Source organism: Anser anser (assembly GCF_964211835.1).
Source record: "Anser anser genome assembly, chromosome: 2".
In the NCBI taxonomy this organism is placed as follows: domain Eukaryota; kingdom Metazoa; phylum Chordata; class Aves; order Anseriformes; family Anatidae; genus Anser; species Anser anser.
Genome location: NC_139721.1, coordinates 19,492,481 through 19,509,060, shown reverse-complemented (window position 1 = coordinate 19,509,060; position 16,580 = coordinate 19,492,481). Strand labels below are relative to the sequence as shown.

The following is a 16,580-nucleotide window of genomic DNA, read 5'->3' as shown; positions in this document are numbered from 1 at the left end:
GAAAGGTGATGGGCACTGTAAAATCCCATTTTGCAAAATGGCTTCAAAAACCTGGAAAAAGGAATGACATTCAAACCTGGTTATCTTGCATCTCAATATGAAGTTTCAACTCATTGGGACTTCTGGGCCTCAGGGCACTTAGTAGATATTTGGATGTTTGGATAGCTGTGTTGGAAGCCACTTCAGCATGTAGGAAATGCAAGCGCTCCCTAGCACATCAGCACTGAAGACACATGTGTTTGAATGATTTAAATCTTGGGCTTAGAAATCTGTGTTTTGCCCTAGGTCCAGCCTTCATATGCTCTACTACAGGAGACGCTTGAGAAGTGGAGGCTCGGACCAGTTTGACATCTGTCCAGAATTCCCTGTGCTAATAATTTTTTATTACATTTTAGGGAACTCACAGCTCCTGGTACACAAGTCACACTCCTGGTACAAAACTGCTGGGGACAGGTGGACACCAGACTGCAATAATGCACTACTATAAATTTTTTAGTAAATTGGATCCTATATGATGACTATTACATTTTAATTGCTGTGATTACTTTACAGGTATTTCAAACATAAATTGTGTCATCAGAACTGTGTTACTTATTGCTTAATTGAAATAAAAACACCTTACATATTTTTCTATCTTGGAAGAAAATCTTCCCCCATGCTCCCCTAAAATTTGCACACCATTTATATAGAAATTACTACTCACAGTGGAATTGTAGCCTAAAAGATTAGCCAGCTGGCTATATCTGAGCTCTTGTCTCTGTTAGAGAAAAGTGATTCAAATGCAAACACATTGTTATTATAGACTAGATTTAAAACTTCACTTTTGCTTTTCATTTATCACTGTACAAGGAAAAAACACTACTATTATAAGGTATTATGACATTCAAATAATAATAAAATTGATTTTCCCAGAAACATGCTCTTTTTATTAATTGTTCTCAGTAAAATGTAATGATTTTTTTTACCAATATGCCATACGTAATATTGCTAAAATTCATTGCCTATTGCAGGAAAGAATAGCATAAGGAAATCTTATACTTGTTAACTCTGTTTTGATGCCTACATGGTCTACTATCCAAACTGGTGAGATTTTTTGTGTTATGTATATTTATTTCAAATTCTAAAATGACAATAGTCATAACCTGCTTTGACAGCAACAGTTTACTAGGAGAGAACAAGAAACGTTAAGTACAAGAGACGAAATATCTCAGGGGAATATAGGCAAAGATTATTTTATGGCATTTTATACTGAGAAGTAGCATGTGAATGGCTTTTCTGCATATTTGGAAGACATCATAGTGGGGTTGGTAAGTATCCCAGCAGGTCTGCATGTGATGTGACTGCTAATATGTTCATGCCCTTTGAGGCAGAGGGTTTGCATTGTAAGGTGATGCTTGAGTAAGTGCTTGAATGCTATTCCTTCCGCATTTGTTTGTTAGTAACACTCATTCAAAACTACCTGAGATAGTTAGGCATATAATTAATCTTACTCAGACTTTGAGAGCTCGTACGTGAAGTAGAAACATCCTACGTTACTGTTCCTGAATCACTACTGTGCATACTTGGAGTTTCAGACAGATAACCTTAGCTGGAAAGTACCAACCTAGCAACAGCAACGTGTTAGAGTGTATAGCCAGACTTCAAATGAACAGCATCAATGAAGACATTTTTTTCACTCTATTTAAAGTTGAGCATGATTATAAAAGGTTTGCTGTAACAAGGATTTGATTTACTGCCAATCATATTTCTAAAAATATTACTGAACTTTTCTAGTCCTTATCTCTTTTATTAAAGACACCCAATTCTTAAAAAGACTTCCTGTATGAAGATCTAGCAAGAGTTTTTGGCTGTTACATACAAAAGGCTTTCCTTTTCTTAGTTATTTAATGACCTCTAATGATCAAGCTAGAAATTTGTCTCCCGTATTTTTTTAACCTGTTAATATAGTTTCATATACAATTGTTGTTGCTTTGTTTTGTTGTTGTTGTTGGTGTTTTTTTTGTTTGTTTGTTTGTTTGTTTGGGTATGTTTGTACTGGGTATCTTACAAAAAATACGGCAACAACTTAAAATTCAAATCAAGTGTTCTTTATATTAAGCATAAGGAAGCAAATTTCTACTCATAGGTATGTGCACTTATGATTTGATAGCAGGTGAATTTCCAACATTAAAGGAAAAGAAAAATGCTTTTTTTACTGGTTATAACATGATGATAGCTCCAGAAATGGAAAAGCACTGGAACAGCTATGCTACATTCCTGTTAGTGATATAAAGCAACACTCACAGTTCTGTGTTCACTTTTCTCCTTGTTTGCAAGCTATATATTAATACAGACTTAAATGACAGCAGATTTTTATCATTGAGATACATTTTTTTTCATTTTACTTCAGAATTCCAGAATATCACAAGCAGCCAGTGACAAAACTTCACTATCTTCTTAATGTTGGTGTGTTATGCAACCCAGCTTCATCCTGAAATATGATCAGAGAATTGTCAGAATTGAATTGATCATATTTGTGTTTACACATGCACATGAATTTACTAACATTAATAAAATATTTTTGCCTATATGGACATATAGGAGTTCATCAGTGTCTATGTACATCTTTCCTTCAAAAAAAATTTTTTTTTTGGTTTGGTTTGGTTTTGGTCGCTTTTATTTTTTCATGTAAAGGATTTTTTTTGCACTCATATCCACACGAGTATAATTAAAAAGTAAAGCCCAACAATGAGAGTGTAACTCAAGAGCTCAGAAGAAAATAACTAGATGAAAATTAATACTAAAAAAAGTTTGAAAAATTGGATGCATATGTAAGGAGATTCTAAACTTTTAATATCAAACCTTGTTTTTACAGTTGACATATTTTAATTAACTGATAGGTTTGATTATGTTTTATCTGAAAATTATTTTTCTTAATTTTATATTAAGACTACTTAATTATATATTACTGATACTAGTCTGGGCATAGACTGAACCTGACACTTTATACAGCAATGAAGGCAAGTATTTTCTGCTAAGAGGTCTTTCTTAATAAAAATATCTACATCATTTTTCTGAAATTGTAACAAAAAATGAAAGTGATAGACAAAAATGGCAATTTTAAAGAAAGCTAAGAGAGAAAAAAAAAAAAAAAGGATAGAAATAATATGGAAACAACTCTTCAAGGCAAATACCACAACTACCAAATTGTTGACCCTGGGGCAATATTAGGTTCAACAACGTGTAGAATGATTTAACGTTTTAAGGGCCTGACCCTATTGAAATCAACAGAAAGAATTTCAAAGAATTTTGAGAGCTTTGAGTAAGATTCCAAAGTAAATCGATACCCTTGGGGGATCATTTTTGCATACCTTCCTTGGATTGTTGAACACTGCTGTTGAAAATGTCATCTACCTTAGCATTAATTTAAAGAACTATTAGGGAGCATGCAGCAACCAGAAATATTATATTACAACAATTATTACAGAAAAAAATGTTTTTCAGGTACTTCTTCCCTTTATATATTTAATAACAGCTGACCCTGCAACATGTAGTAGATTAAATTATTTGCATGGGCTTCTCTCAAACACATCTAGAAAGTAACTATAGCTTTTTATTTAGAGGTATTTTCCTTTAGAAATGAGCTTTTAATTGTTTGCTGTTTTAGGCTTAAAGTCTACAAATAGAATAGAATATAATCTGAGCTTCTGGTCTTTCATCTGTACTGATGGGGATCATACTGAAGATTGTTTTATTACTGAACTTGTAGTCTTGTTTGGTAAAGATTGTTATCAACCTTAATGTTACACTCGGGTCAGTAACAGAAGAGCTTTGCTGACTGAAGGTCTCAGATTTGTTTTCTTCAAACCAAGAATGTCCTTGGAAACATTTTTATGTTACCATTATGTTCACTGTAAATCACCAGCCCACAGCTTTAGTTTAAAAGCTGAAAAGTTTGCATTTTGAAGCTGTCACAGTTTCTCCACTGCCTTCTTGCACATGATGGTTCACAATTCTAGTCTCTGTACAAGAGAGGCCAAGATTTCTGTGCTGATGTAAATTAAATTATTCCATGAAAATCAAAGTACTGCCCTGCTCTGCTTCCCTAGCATTAGGCACACATGCAGTCACCAGACTTCCTGGTTTCCAGCAGATATAAACCTCTAGTAGACCGTATGCAGGTGAAGCTAATTAGAACAGGCATATCTCTCTGCTCATTTTCAACCAAGTCAGTCATGAGAGGAACTATTTTCTACTCTTGAGCCTTGATTTCTCTATTCCCTCTGTGTTGGGCTTCCTTCTTAATGGAAGAAGGGAATCACGCTTCTTTTGCCCCGTAGGCTGTACATGGGGATCTAGCAGGAAGGATTTAAGGCATGCCTCCTGAAGCTCCGGGTCTTAATCAGGGTAGGATCTTGTATTGGAAGACTACCAGAAGAATTGGATAGCTGAGGTGCTGGTGTCCCTATTTCTTCCCTGTTATAACAGAACATATTCAATAACTTTGGCTTCAGAGATGCACAATACTGTTTAAGGAATTTATTTTCAGAGCCATAACTGAGTGCATGTTTTCATCCTGAAATACTCTTCCTCAAGGCCAGCAACACTGGCAATCTTGCCTTGAATGACGCTGTGGCAATTTTTTCATTAGTAAACTGGATATAAAACCTAGATATAGATATCAAACCCATCTCTTTAACTTCAGCATTGTTTTTAGTTTTTGGTAAGATTTGAAGATAGATTTATTTTCTGAACTACAAAGAGAGATAAAAATCACTGGTTAGTATTCAAATGAGTAATTTGAAATAGTAATGCACACATCAGTGATATTATTTCCTTGGAAAACAAGAGATTAGAATTTCATATTCACTTCACTTACAAAGAAATTCAGTAATTCATACATTATCTGCAGTTTTAATTTGTGCTATATTTAAGAATGTTTCACTCATTGCAAAACTGAAATAGTTGCAGAATTTTAAATCTTTAACTTTCTGATTTGTTTTATTTATTTTTTAATGATAAGAGGTGGCTTTTATGTTCAAATTACATGTTTGTATATAAAGCCTGCGTTTTGTATGTCTTAGAACAGAGCAGTGAATATTGAAATTATTACTGAAATATCTCAAAACCTTTTAAAAATATTTTAGTGTACAAAGACTAAAATGCCACATATATTAAGATTTTTTTTTAATTTTAAAATAGCCATGAGATAAAAAACACTTTAAATTATGGAAATAATTTTTAAAAACATTCTAAAAATATAAATCAATTTGTAGTGTGATTGAGGTATTTGCATAGCTCTACAAATACCTGTATTTTCAGGAGCCTGTCATCTTGTTAGTTAATAGCTAAAACTTGTCAGCAGGAACACTGAGAATTTCACCAAAGGTTTATCCAGGTTATCCTGACTCTTCTCCTTTCTACTGTCTATTTGTCAATATATCTGAGTATGTGTGTTGCACAATAGGAACAGTTTAAGAAGATTGAAACTCAGTTGTGGTATTATCTGAATTTATGTTCTGATGTTTGTTCAGTTCAAATATATTAAATATCAGAAGAAATGTTACAAACAAATGGGTGAGAAATTTGGAAACATATGTTCTTGTGCAACTCTCTAATCAATAAACATTGCCATAACCTTGAAAGAAAAACTTGACTAAAATCAGTCTCAGATGGTGGATAAAACATGAGGATTTCGGGAAGCCTTGGAAATATCTGACATGGAGGACAGTCCCAGAAATGATTTCAAAATGAAGTTCACAAAGTGCTATTCTGAGTAGAGAAAGATTTTTCCTGGCTGGCACATTATTGATGTCAGTCATGAGACTGTCGGTGCAACTGCTCTCCCTGTGATTAACCAGCACTGAACATACACTTGACGCATCTGAGATTTGTATGTCTCTGGGGAGGATGGGGGTAATGTGAGCCTTATGTTCTCACTCTGACTGGGGCCGGCTATTGGCAAGTGCTGATTCTTACATGATCTAAAGTTGACATGCTCCAATACTATTAATCCGATTCATCTGTTTTTGCCTTTCATATACACTTCATATACACTTTCAAATGCATCCTGAGGAAGAAGGACATGTTTTTTAAAAAAGCAGAATATACTAGCCTGAGGGATGATCTATTTTGATAGCGGTCCCTCTATTTGCCATACCAAAGAAGAAAATGATTTACTGTATCAGGCCAAAAATGCTTTGCATTTCCAGCCTTTCCCAGTAAAATATTATGCTTAATGCTCTCACTACTTTTGAAGGCATGGTCAATAAAGCTGATGCTTGACAGGTTCTTGACTCATAAAACTGTTTTTCTTTGGCCAGGATCTACAAAATTAGATAACAAATGTGTTAACAATAATGTCCTGATATTCTTGAAACAAATGTAAAATTTTCAAATGGTTTGAAGATAATCAATTAACACTAATTTTTAGAAGTAATTTAGACACTTAGATGCTAAATTCTATCAGCATTTCATTGAAATTTAGGTAGAGGAATCAATTTATTTTCTTTTCTAAATGACTTAATACCAGCTAGGCATAGAGCAGTGCAGTGCCCAGCTCCTATATACTGTCTGACCTAAGAGAGCTAATTCCAAAAGGATAGGGTGAGGGGGATGGAGAGGTCCCTAAATAAGGGATCCTCAAAAACATTTAGGTGGGAAATGGGAAAGGTTAGTCAGGGGGACAAATGCTGCCTTGTGCTTTGACCATGAAAAGTCATGAGTGTGTTCTGTTTTCCAGTTGCCTAGTTTAATTATCAGATTACAGGCTGTTCTGGATCAGGATGCTGTCAGTCTTTCTTCACAGAGCTGTTCTACTTGGTATAACTAACTAAATGTTTACCAGGCCAGAGATACTGTGCTTGACTTGTGACTCTTCTCTGAAATGTGAGTTAATGAATAATTTAGAATTTGCTGACACAGGGCCTGATCCATCACGGACTTTTCTATGTGTTGCACTATAGCTAGCTGAACAGTCCTGTTTAACTCAATAACTAAAGTTAAACAAACATATCAACTTCTGTAGGGCTGGAGCCTAGAAGAATGAGAACAATGTTTGTTAAAATAGATACTTCTCCTTTTGTTATGAATCTCAGAGTTCATTACCATGCCAAAGATAGTTAATTGAGTATTTCTTGGGCTTCCTTGGGTATATTAATTAGAGGTCTTCTTAGCAAAATTCAGCATGTTATAATAGCATTTTTCTACTCTAGACACAAGTTCTCCATATCTGGGCAAACTTGACTGCCTGCCTGACCAACTCGTTATGCAATAAAAAAATCTATATCTAAAGAATCACATATCTTCCTCATTGCGTCCAGGCACAGGTAAGATCAGAGCCAAATTTTGCTCATAAACAGGATCCTGATTCAGCAGTATGTTCTTTTTGGTCCTTCCTGTCCTTTGGTGGCAGCAAGGCCTGTCCCTGTCCATGCCACCCAGCTCCCAGCAGCCAGCCAGATGGGCTGTGACTGTGCAGCTGCTAGAACATCTTTCACAGCACTGTTTCCTTTAAACTGTGATCAACAGACACTTTATCATAAATGGGAGATTTAATTGGAGCATTTTTTTTCTTAAAAAAAAAAAAAAAAACAAAAAAACATTTCAAAACATAATAAAACCCCCACTTAGAGCTACTTTGCTCATTGCACTTGGTTGAGAACATCGGTAGGCTCACCTAGGCATAAAGAATACTTTTCAGTTGCCTAACATTTCCTAAATGTGATCATTGTATTTAGCTCAGCTGTAAAGTATACTTATTCCCAGCAAAAAAAATGTATCAAACCTGTTACTTGGAACTGCTTAGATTTCCCCACCCTTGGGGAATCATTTCCTCCTCCCAGTCTCTGTCAGAGGTGTAACTGATCCTGTAGGAGATGCCCTTTACTCTCTAATGGATGTGTCTCCTCCACCCATCCTCTCCCTTGGACCACAGGCCATCTGATAAGAGGAAGTTATAGATAACATTCATTCACTGGCTAAAAGATGATAAGCCTGATTTTAACACTGAGATTATAGACATAAAATTTATTAGGATGTCAGGCAGTCATTAATTTCATGCAGAATATTTAAAAAAGACCAAAGAAAAAAAGGATATATTCTAACAGTCAAGCTAAGAGCCTACATCAGTCAGCACAAAAATATTATCTACTTTGAAAATAAATATTGAAGACTATTTTATTTTATTTTATTTTATTTTATTTTATTTTATTTTATTTTATTTTATTTTATTTTATTTTATTTTATTTTATTTTATTTTCTTATTTTGTTTTGTTTTATCTTATTTTATTTATTTTTTCTAACTGCTTTCCACATAATTTCTTTGTCTTTCAGGACTACTGGTTAATTATTTTACATTTTCCTCACTGCAGGAATAACATTTTGTATTACTTGACATTTCAGCATCTGATGTTTATTGTACAGGGTTAACATTGAGAATACACATTATGACCCTGAAAGCACCCATTGCCCAAGGGGTTATAGAAGTTACAACTGTATCACAAGATATTTATCAGTAAGTACAGAGTTCTTTAGATTATCTGGTGATTGTGCCACAAAAGCAGGATTCCCACAACTGAAGGTGATGAATTTTGACTCATTCTACGGAATGACTACTCATTTCAGTGGCAAATTGAATCAGTCTCCGTCTCAACAAAATTTATTATACAGCATATTCTCTGCTCCCTGACATCTCACAGAACAGCTGAATTTGTTTTTGAGCTAGATGGCATCTTTTTTTTTTTTCTTTTTCTTTTTTTTTTTTTTTCTTCTCATTACTCCTATTGGCAGTATAACAATAAAACCAAAATTTAGTACTGAAGCAGTCCAAGAACTAAAGCTGTCTGATCTCAGCTCAGCCTAGAGCATAGGAAATCAGGCACAGCTTGAAGCCAACATCCTGGCGCGTGACAGGATATGGCTGTGGCATGAAAAGCAGATAATTAATTCATTGGACTGGATCATAATTTACTTTGTCCTTTCACCAGGACTGCTGCAATTCACTTCAGAGCACATTCTATGTTGCATGCATTGAAATCAGACTTGCTCAATTTCCCTTTCCAGAAATCATGACCCACCTACATCGATCAAGATTTATTTGTTTCTCCACGCCCTGATACTGACTTATCTTCAGTATGAGGTTCAGAAGGCTAGTTCTGACTTACTGCCTTGGTCTGGGGCAATTTTAGATAACTCTGCTGACCATACTGCAGCTACTGTTAAGTTGAAGTGCCACTTGTATATGAAGAGCTGCTCCCCGGATGCAGACCCAGGCCAAAGCCAAGGAGCTGCATTCTTATTGCAGTAGCCATAGATAGCTGGTTGAAATGTTGTCTCAGAAGCTCCATCATTTCCTTTGTAGAAGATTTCCAAGCTGCATGAAGCAACACATGAAGGCCAAATTTCCTTCACCAGCTGCTAGAATTATTAACAGAAGAAAACATAGTTGTCCCCCTCTCCAACACAAACCCATGCAGTGCACCAGTCATCTAAGCAGAAAGACGTGAAAATGATCAGCATGTTATTCCTGTGAAAAATGGAAACCCAATGGGAGAAAATATTCTAGTAATCAGTTTTGTTTCCTTATCAATTTGTTATTTTTCAGTATACTAACAGACATAAACCCATATCACTGTATGAAGCTATTAACCCTGTTCTCAATTAGTAAAACGCTAAGTAGATATGAACATATTCATAGAAGGTTAAAGAAAAGTAAGATAGAGAGATACTAAAGTTATATGGTAAAACTTAGGTGTAGTTATTTCAACTACAGTAGTCTCAAATTTGAAAATAAAAGTGACTTCTCTGATATGGTTCGTTACTGTAGATTTTAGAAAGAATTGTAACTGAAAGATTAACTTGTTTTTCATTTGAGACTGTAATGCCATGTAACCAAGGGAATCATGTACTCCATCTACTACAGAGTTGTATGTATATTTGTATTTTTTTTTTTTTGCTGAAACTTTGAATCATTTCACATAATGACTGTTTTCTCAGGATGATTGCAATATAATGTTTTTTGTACACAGATCATTAATATTTGAGTGTTCATGGGACATTTTTGAGACTCACAAAAGACAGTGGAGAAAACATACATGGTCTTTTAGGCCTAAATAGGGATATACTGGGATCTAGATTTTTGTGCCTGCACATTGGTATACCTGCTATAGCATATGCACTGGTATAAAAAAAAATACAAGCGCAGCATGTAAGAAGCCAGAATTCTAATGACGTGTTTGGACTGCAAATATGAGAATAATTCCAGTTTGATCTGAGGCAACTTGGCAATGATAGCTTAGTGATTTTGTAAGTATGTCCATTTCCTTATGTTCAAATATAGCTCCCTTTTCTCAGATTCATCCCACCCAGCCTTGGACACTTAACTAAGGCAGCTAAGACAGAAATAGTCAGAAGCACTAAATCGAAGTATCTAGAGGCAACAGTTTTCTCCAAAATCTGCCTAAAAATTCCCTATCCTATAACTTTGTGTCTGAGCACAAGACATTTAGATGACCAAAAGCAGTATGACATCTATCCTATTACTAGCTTAATAATCATACAAAATAAATAAATAAATAATGAAATTATCCCTCAGCAAATTTACTGTTTTACTCAGTATGTGAGAGGGATGAGCAGAATTACCAGACAGTTGAAAGAAGAGGATAAATTTTCTTTTTCTATTTCTGAAATTACTGTGTTGTGTCATGCTGTCGTTCTGACTTTCCAAGCTTTAAGGGATTAACTTATTTTATGAGTATTACTTAACATAGTGTATATAGTGAGAGTTTATCAGTGAACTACTTTCTCAGAAGTCCTGTATGTATGTTTCCAGGTATATTTTATCAGGATCTTTCTGTTTGAGATCAATGACAATTAAGGTCTTGCTTTACTGATCTCTTTTCTCTTTGCAGAAAAAAGATGTACATTTTGCAAAGAGAAAGCAATATCCGTTGTTTGTAGTAAAATGTCTTCATATGAACTAAAGTATGTGAATTTAAATGCCAATTTTAAAAATTTGTTTGTTTGTCTTTTTATTGACGTTTTTTATTTGACATGTTTATTTTTATTGACATTTGTTTTTTATTGACATGTTCCTTGAGTTTATTTCCACGTGTTTCAGCTTCATTTAATAATTCCTTTCTTACAACATGAAGATTTCTGGTGACAATATACTCTAAGACATCTATCTTTTCAATTTTTACTGTTAGCTTCAATAAACAATTAATGATTGTAATATTTATATTACTGTTAAAATTAATGTTGCAATTAATTTCTATATACTTGGCAATATAGTCTGAGATATGTTGTGTTTATATGGAAAATTGGAATTATAGCCCAATCTTGTCATTCTTATGATTTGTAAACTCTAAAGGTAATATTGTAGAACCATATAATTATTCAAATGAGAAGAACCTTCTGGAAGTTATCCAGTCCAACCTGCTGCTCAAAGTAGAGTTTACGCTGAGTTCAGATCCACCTTCAAAATTAGATCAGTTGTAGCTTATGTTGAAAAAGCATTGCCCTTTTAATTCCTCCATTTTTTTCCCCACTTTTTCTGCACTCTACAGTCAACGCCTTTTTTACTGTTGACACTGGAAACTCTTTCTAGAGTAACTGGCAAAGTATGAAGAGAATGACCTTGGCAGCATTCTAACTTTGCCATCTAAATTCTTGATTTGTGATTCTTCTGTTTTAGGTATCTTCAGAGCATGATTCATTCCATCTGAAAAAAAGTAAGTCTAAACTACGTGGTATGCATCTACTTTTCTCCACAGACTAAAAAATGGTATTGGTAAACCAACTTCAAACAAATTTTGACTCAGAGAGAGCCAATTTTAGGTAAAAATTTTTCCACGTCTGTAGCATCTGGTCTTTACACTCACAGGCAGATGAGAGAAGCAAGCTGGGCCCTGGGAACAAAGTTTGCAATGGGAAGGAGGTGCAGTTCCTTCTGCCTGGGTATGGCTGTGCTTAAGTTAAAAAGAGCTCACTGAGATAAAGCATGAATTCTCTCCAGTGAAAATGGAAGCAAAATCAGCCTCTTGGTAATTGTTTTTCATGCTGGAATGTGATATTTATTTTATATCCATCCTCTCTTCTGTGAAAAAGTGACTTGGTGACAGCCATAAAGGCTTAGGACAGATTAGACCCAGACTTGTGACACAAAACATTTATTTTCAGTTGGAGATTCAAAATGTTCTATTCAGCAGACATTAAAATAACTCTTTTTTTTTTTTCAGTGTCTTTGATGTATGAAGACTGAAAAAAACGTAGCTGCCAACTTTATCAGATTACTGAATCTTTATGGTCTGATACATTCTAGGATGCAGAGTTCAAAAGATGTTTGCTTTAGAGTATATAGGTAACCTAGGAATTGTCAGACTTCAGCAGACCAGTTGCCCATTATCCTCTTTCCAAGGGTGGAAAGTATTAGCTGCTCAAGGGAAAGGTGCCAGAGGTCATCAGTAGGGAGAGAGTTGCATACTGCGTATAACTCATCCTACAGTCTTGTTGGCATCTATTTCTCTGTCCATATCAATTGGCCACTGAAGAATTATGCTGCATATGAACAAATAATTTCTTGAAAAGTTCTTTCCCTTCACAAATCCCTATGATAAAAATTTTTATATTTAAATCACCCATTACAAGGAAACAAGTTTCATTTTCTCAATTTAGAAAATGTTGTGTATTCATTTCATTTTATGTTCCATTCTCAATCTTAAACTAACAAGAAGCAGCTGCAACTTAGGGATACTGAGCCAAAGCATAGAGAACTTTGACATGGATGCAACTCTTCATGAACCAAATAGGTTCTTTGGTTGTTTCTTTACTTTCTTATTCAGGTCCAGTTAATCAATGTGATCAAGCTAGAAAGAGGGAAGTCTGGACTTGGAAAGACAAAATAATATCTATTCCTTCTTTCTTCCTACTATATTCCCTCTGTCTCTTTTCTATCCTTTCTATAAAACTTCTGTTAGGAGTCAGATGGTAAGATTTGATGTGATGAACTACAATACGGAGATACGTATATTCAAAGATAATTTGCTCTTTTCATTCATTCTTTTTTCCTCATTCATTTTCCAAAACCTTAAATTAATCTAATACATTTCCAATAGTATTTGACGTGTCCAGAAGGTCAAATCAGTGTCACTGAAGTTTTTCATTACCATAGGCATTTTCCCACCTTATCTTTCTTTTTATTACTTGTGTGTTCTCCCAGCTCTCCCTCCTTTTGTTATCAATCTTTAATATTTCTCTTTTTCATCAGTTACCTGTACCATTCTCTGCTTTTAGGTGAGATCACTTGTCCTTGGGTTTCAATGTTGCAAAAAACAACAAAGATCATGTATTTTTTTCCCATGAATGTCTTTTCCCAGTCATGAAAATGATACAGACTGTTGAATCAGTGACAGGTTTAACAGGACTAGAAATGAGACACTAATATGATTAGAAAATGAGAATTGCCCTTGGATTAACTTAATACTTTTGTTTAACTCTAATCTTGGAAAAACACCAGATAATACTTTTTGAAGTTGTTGTATTTGTAGGAGGAAAAAAAAAAAAAAAAAGTAATCTACTTTGGATAAGTTAGCTATATATATTTTTGTTTTGTTTTGTTTTGATTTTTCTATTTTTCAGCTCAGAATTCCTTTAACGAACATGCTCTGTTTTTAGAGCAGGGTAAGAAGTATACCAGTTACACATTATGTGACTATGTGCTTATAAATACATGTCAGTCTCAGATTTGATGCCAAAGCTCTATGGAAGCCAAGCTACCACTGGCACTTAATTCAATTGACTTGCCTAAGTTATTGTAACTTAGCCATCTGAAGGTTCATATAACCATTGTACATTAATACAAACTGGAGCTTTATTTCAGAAATGAGGGAAAGTCAACCAAATGACTACTAAAATCTCTGGAAATAGGAACATTCCCATTACAATTCTGTGCTCATCAGCATCAGTGGACAGGCTGTATTGACATTGCTTGGGTAGCGCCAAGCTTGCATACAGTAAGGAGGAGTGTAGAAATTGTCCCAGGCAGCAGTAGCCAGCTATCTTTAGAGTGGGGCTAAGACTTCACAGCAGTGGCAAAAGGCTCTTCTCTGACTTGGAGGTGGCCTATATTTTCTCTCTCCTCAAAGCCCTATTTCACTGTATTTGGTCTGAGAGATCTTCTAACAGCTGTTATCTGAAATATTTTTATTCCATGGGCAAGCTAATATCTGACCTCCAACCCAGTCTTATTTCTCAGGAAATGCTGAACAGTATTGGCCTGAATCTTCTTGAAAGATTGCAGTTTGAGTCAGATACCTTGGTGGCTGAAAGTGTAAGTGACTGAAAGAAGGGGCTTATGATATTTCTTGGGCAAATTTAGTGACTGATAGCATTGAAAATTCAGTATAAAATGGCATATTAAGTAATCTAACTTGTCTAGCTCAATTGTACTTTAAAAAAGATGGGATGTATTTCCATTTTTTAATTTCTTTCTTTCTTTCACTCTTTGTCTTTCTCTCTCTCTTTCTCTGTTTCTGCTTTTGTTTGTTTTGTTTCTCTTATTTTAATAAGTGAGTTAAATCTAACTCGTATCTATTTAAAGAACTTCCACTTTTAAGGTATGGGAAGCTGAATCTGACTTTGGTCAAAAACTATTAATATTTTATATGTAACTTTAGTTGTTGAGCATCTGGGACTGATCACACTGAACCTGTGTTAAAAAGAACACATGTGATGAATCCCAGATGTTTTAATATGGCACTGCCTCCCAGACTAACTGGATCATGATGGGAAACAAATGAAAGGTAAATGCTTTAAAATTAAAGACCTAAGTGGGTTTAAATGTAGGCAGCCCAAAGGTGATGGAGATGGTGGCACTGTGTCCAAGTGTCTGTGGGGTCTCTACATTTTCTCCATTTGGTTGTGTTTGACGGTTGGAATCTCTCACACAGTTTAAACTAAAATACTGAGAAATAAGTTTAATGTTGCCAGTGAAGATGGTCTTTGATTCCAGTCTCTCTGACTGGTACCTGTGCTTCAGCCCTGCTTTGTTCTGCAGTTGGGCATGCTAATGGTTTTCTAGCAACCTTCATTGAAAACTAATAGACACAGTAAATCCAGGGTTAAAAAAACACCACCACCACCACCACCAAACAAACAAAACCAACCAACCAAAGAAAAATAAATAAAGAAAAACCAAAAACAACACACACAAAAAAAACCAAACAAACAAAAAACAAAGCAGAAGTGGTATTCAGATGATAGTATGGTAATAAATTTTTACTGGTATGTATGCAGCATGATATGAGACAGGAGAGCTAATCAGTAAAAGGCACACTGTAGGTTTGCTAACTTTTTCCGTCAATTGACACATGCAAGCATAGTAATGTTTTTGTATGACTTTTATCTTTTGGACTATTTTCTTATATACGATTTTGTCCAGGCCAGGCATTTCAGTGTTTCATAAAATAATCTGGCATTTAATCTTCCATGCTCTCCTACCTCCAGCCCACTTAAAGTATGAGAAAATAAGTTTATGCAGTAAGAAATATATGGTTACTGCAGGCAAGAGAGTTGTCCATACTTTTTCCTACCACAGCAAACAGGCAGAGGGGAAGCATCTTTTGTTTCATTGTAGCAGCTGATCAGCAAAAGTGAAATTGTTACTTTGCTCGATTTGCTGTGTTGGCATAGCCAGCACTCATACTTGGAGGCCTGTGAACAGGCCAAGAAGAGTTAACAAAAATAATGAAGAAAGAATAACAGTGTTGACTAAATATTGCAATTTAGGGCAAATGGAAAAGGAACCTGAAATCTATTGAAATAAAGATAATTTCCCATTGTCTGTGCTTAAGAAATAATAATTTTAGCTAGAATGTCAAGTAGAATTTATCCATAAATGTGGGCTGGTAAGTCAAGGTAACACAATTTTTCTGTTCCTTTTCATTAGAGGTAGCATGGTTTAGGATGATGACATGGAAATCTGACAAATTCAGTGAGGTATATTTCCTCAAAGTAACCTACAGTTAATTCTGTTTGTTCCATTCTTATACAGGAGTTGCCAGCTATTATTCCAGGGCATTCTGGCCACTAGTATCTTGATTGTCCATATCACTTTTATTTATTTTCTTCTGTGTTTGTTTGACTCATTTATTTATTTATTTTTTATAAAGGGAAATTATTTATGTACTGTCCTCTAAGTGTGTGCATGTGTGCACACTCTTGATATCTTGCAGAGCAGTACTGAAGAGAGATTTTTAACATCCTATGAGTCAGTTTCACTGTAAATGTACGTGCTGCATGGAGAAATAGAATGTTTCATTTTCTTGGATGGGAATATTCTTAAAGCCTGCACCTACAGAAATAAATGCAAGTGTTTTTTCAGGGCACAATATTTTATTCTGGGATAAATAGTTAATTTTGGAACTTATTATTATTTTTTAATTACATTACCTTTAAAATTTTAAAGTATCAAAGTATCTAAAATACAGAAGTATATACACAGTCAAAACAACTACTAAGGTAAAGTTATGATCTAATGACTAAATCATTAAATTATTTTAATTGGATTTAAAAATACTAAAAGTATTTAGTAAAATACTAAA

The 16,580-nt window shown here is 34.6% G+C and overlaps 1 long non-coding RNA gene across 1 annotated transcript in view; it reads left to right on the top strand.

Moving 5' to 3' along the window:
• Window positions 1-16,580, top strand: part of LOC310893864 — a 50,722-nt gene extending 34,142 nt beyond the window's left edge. Inside the window, exon 3 of the long non-coding RNA XR_014579377.1 lies at window positions 1-16,580. This exon is cut by the window's left edge and continues 19,774 nt beyond it. This is a non-coding gene — a long non-coding RNA (uncharacterized lncRNA).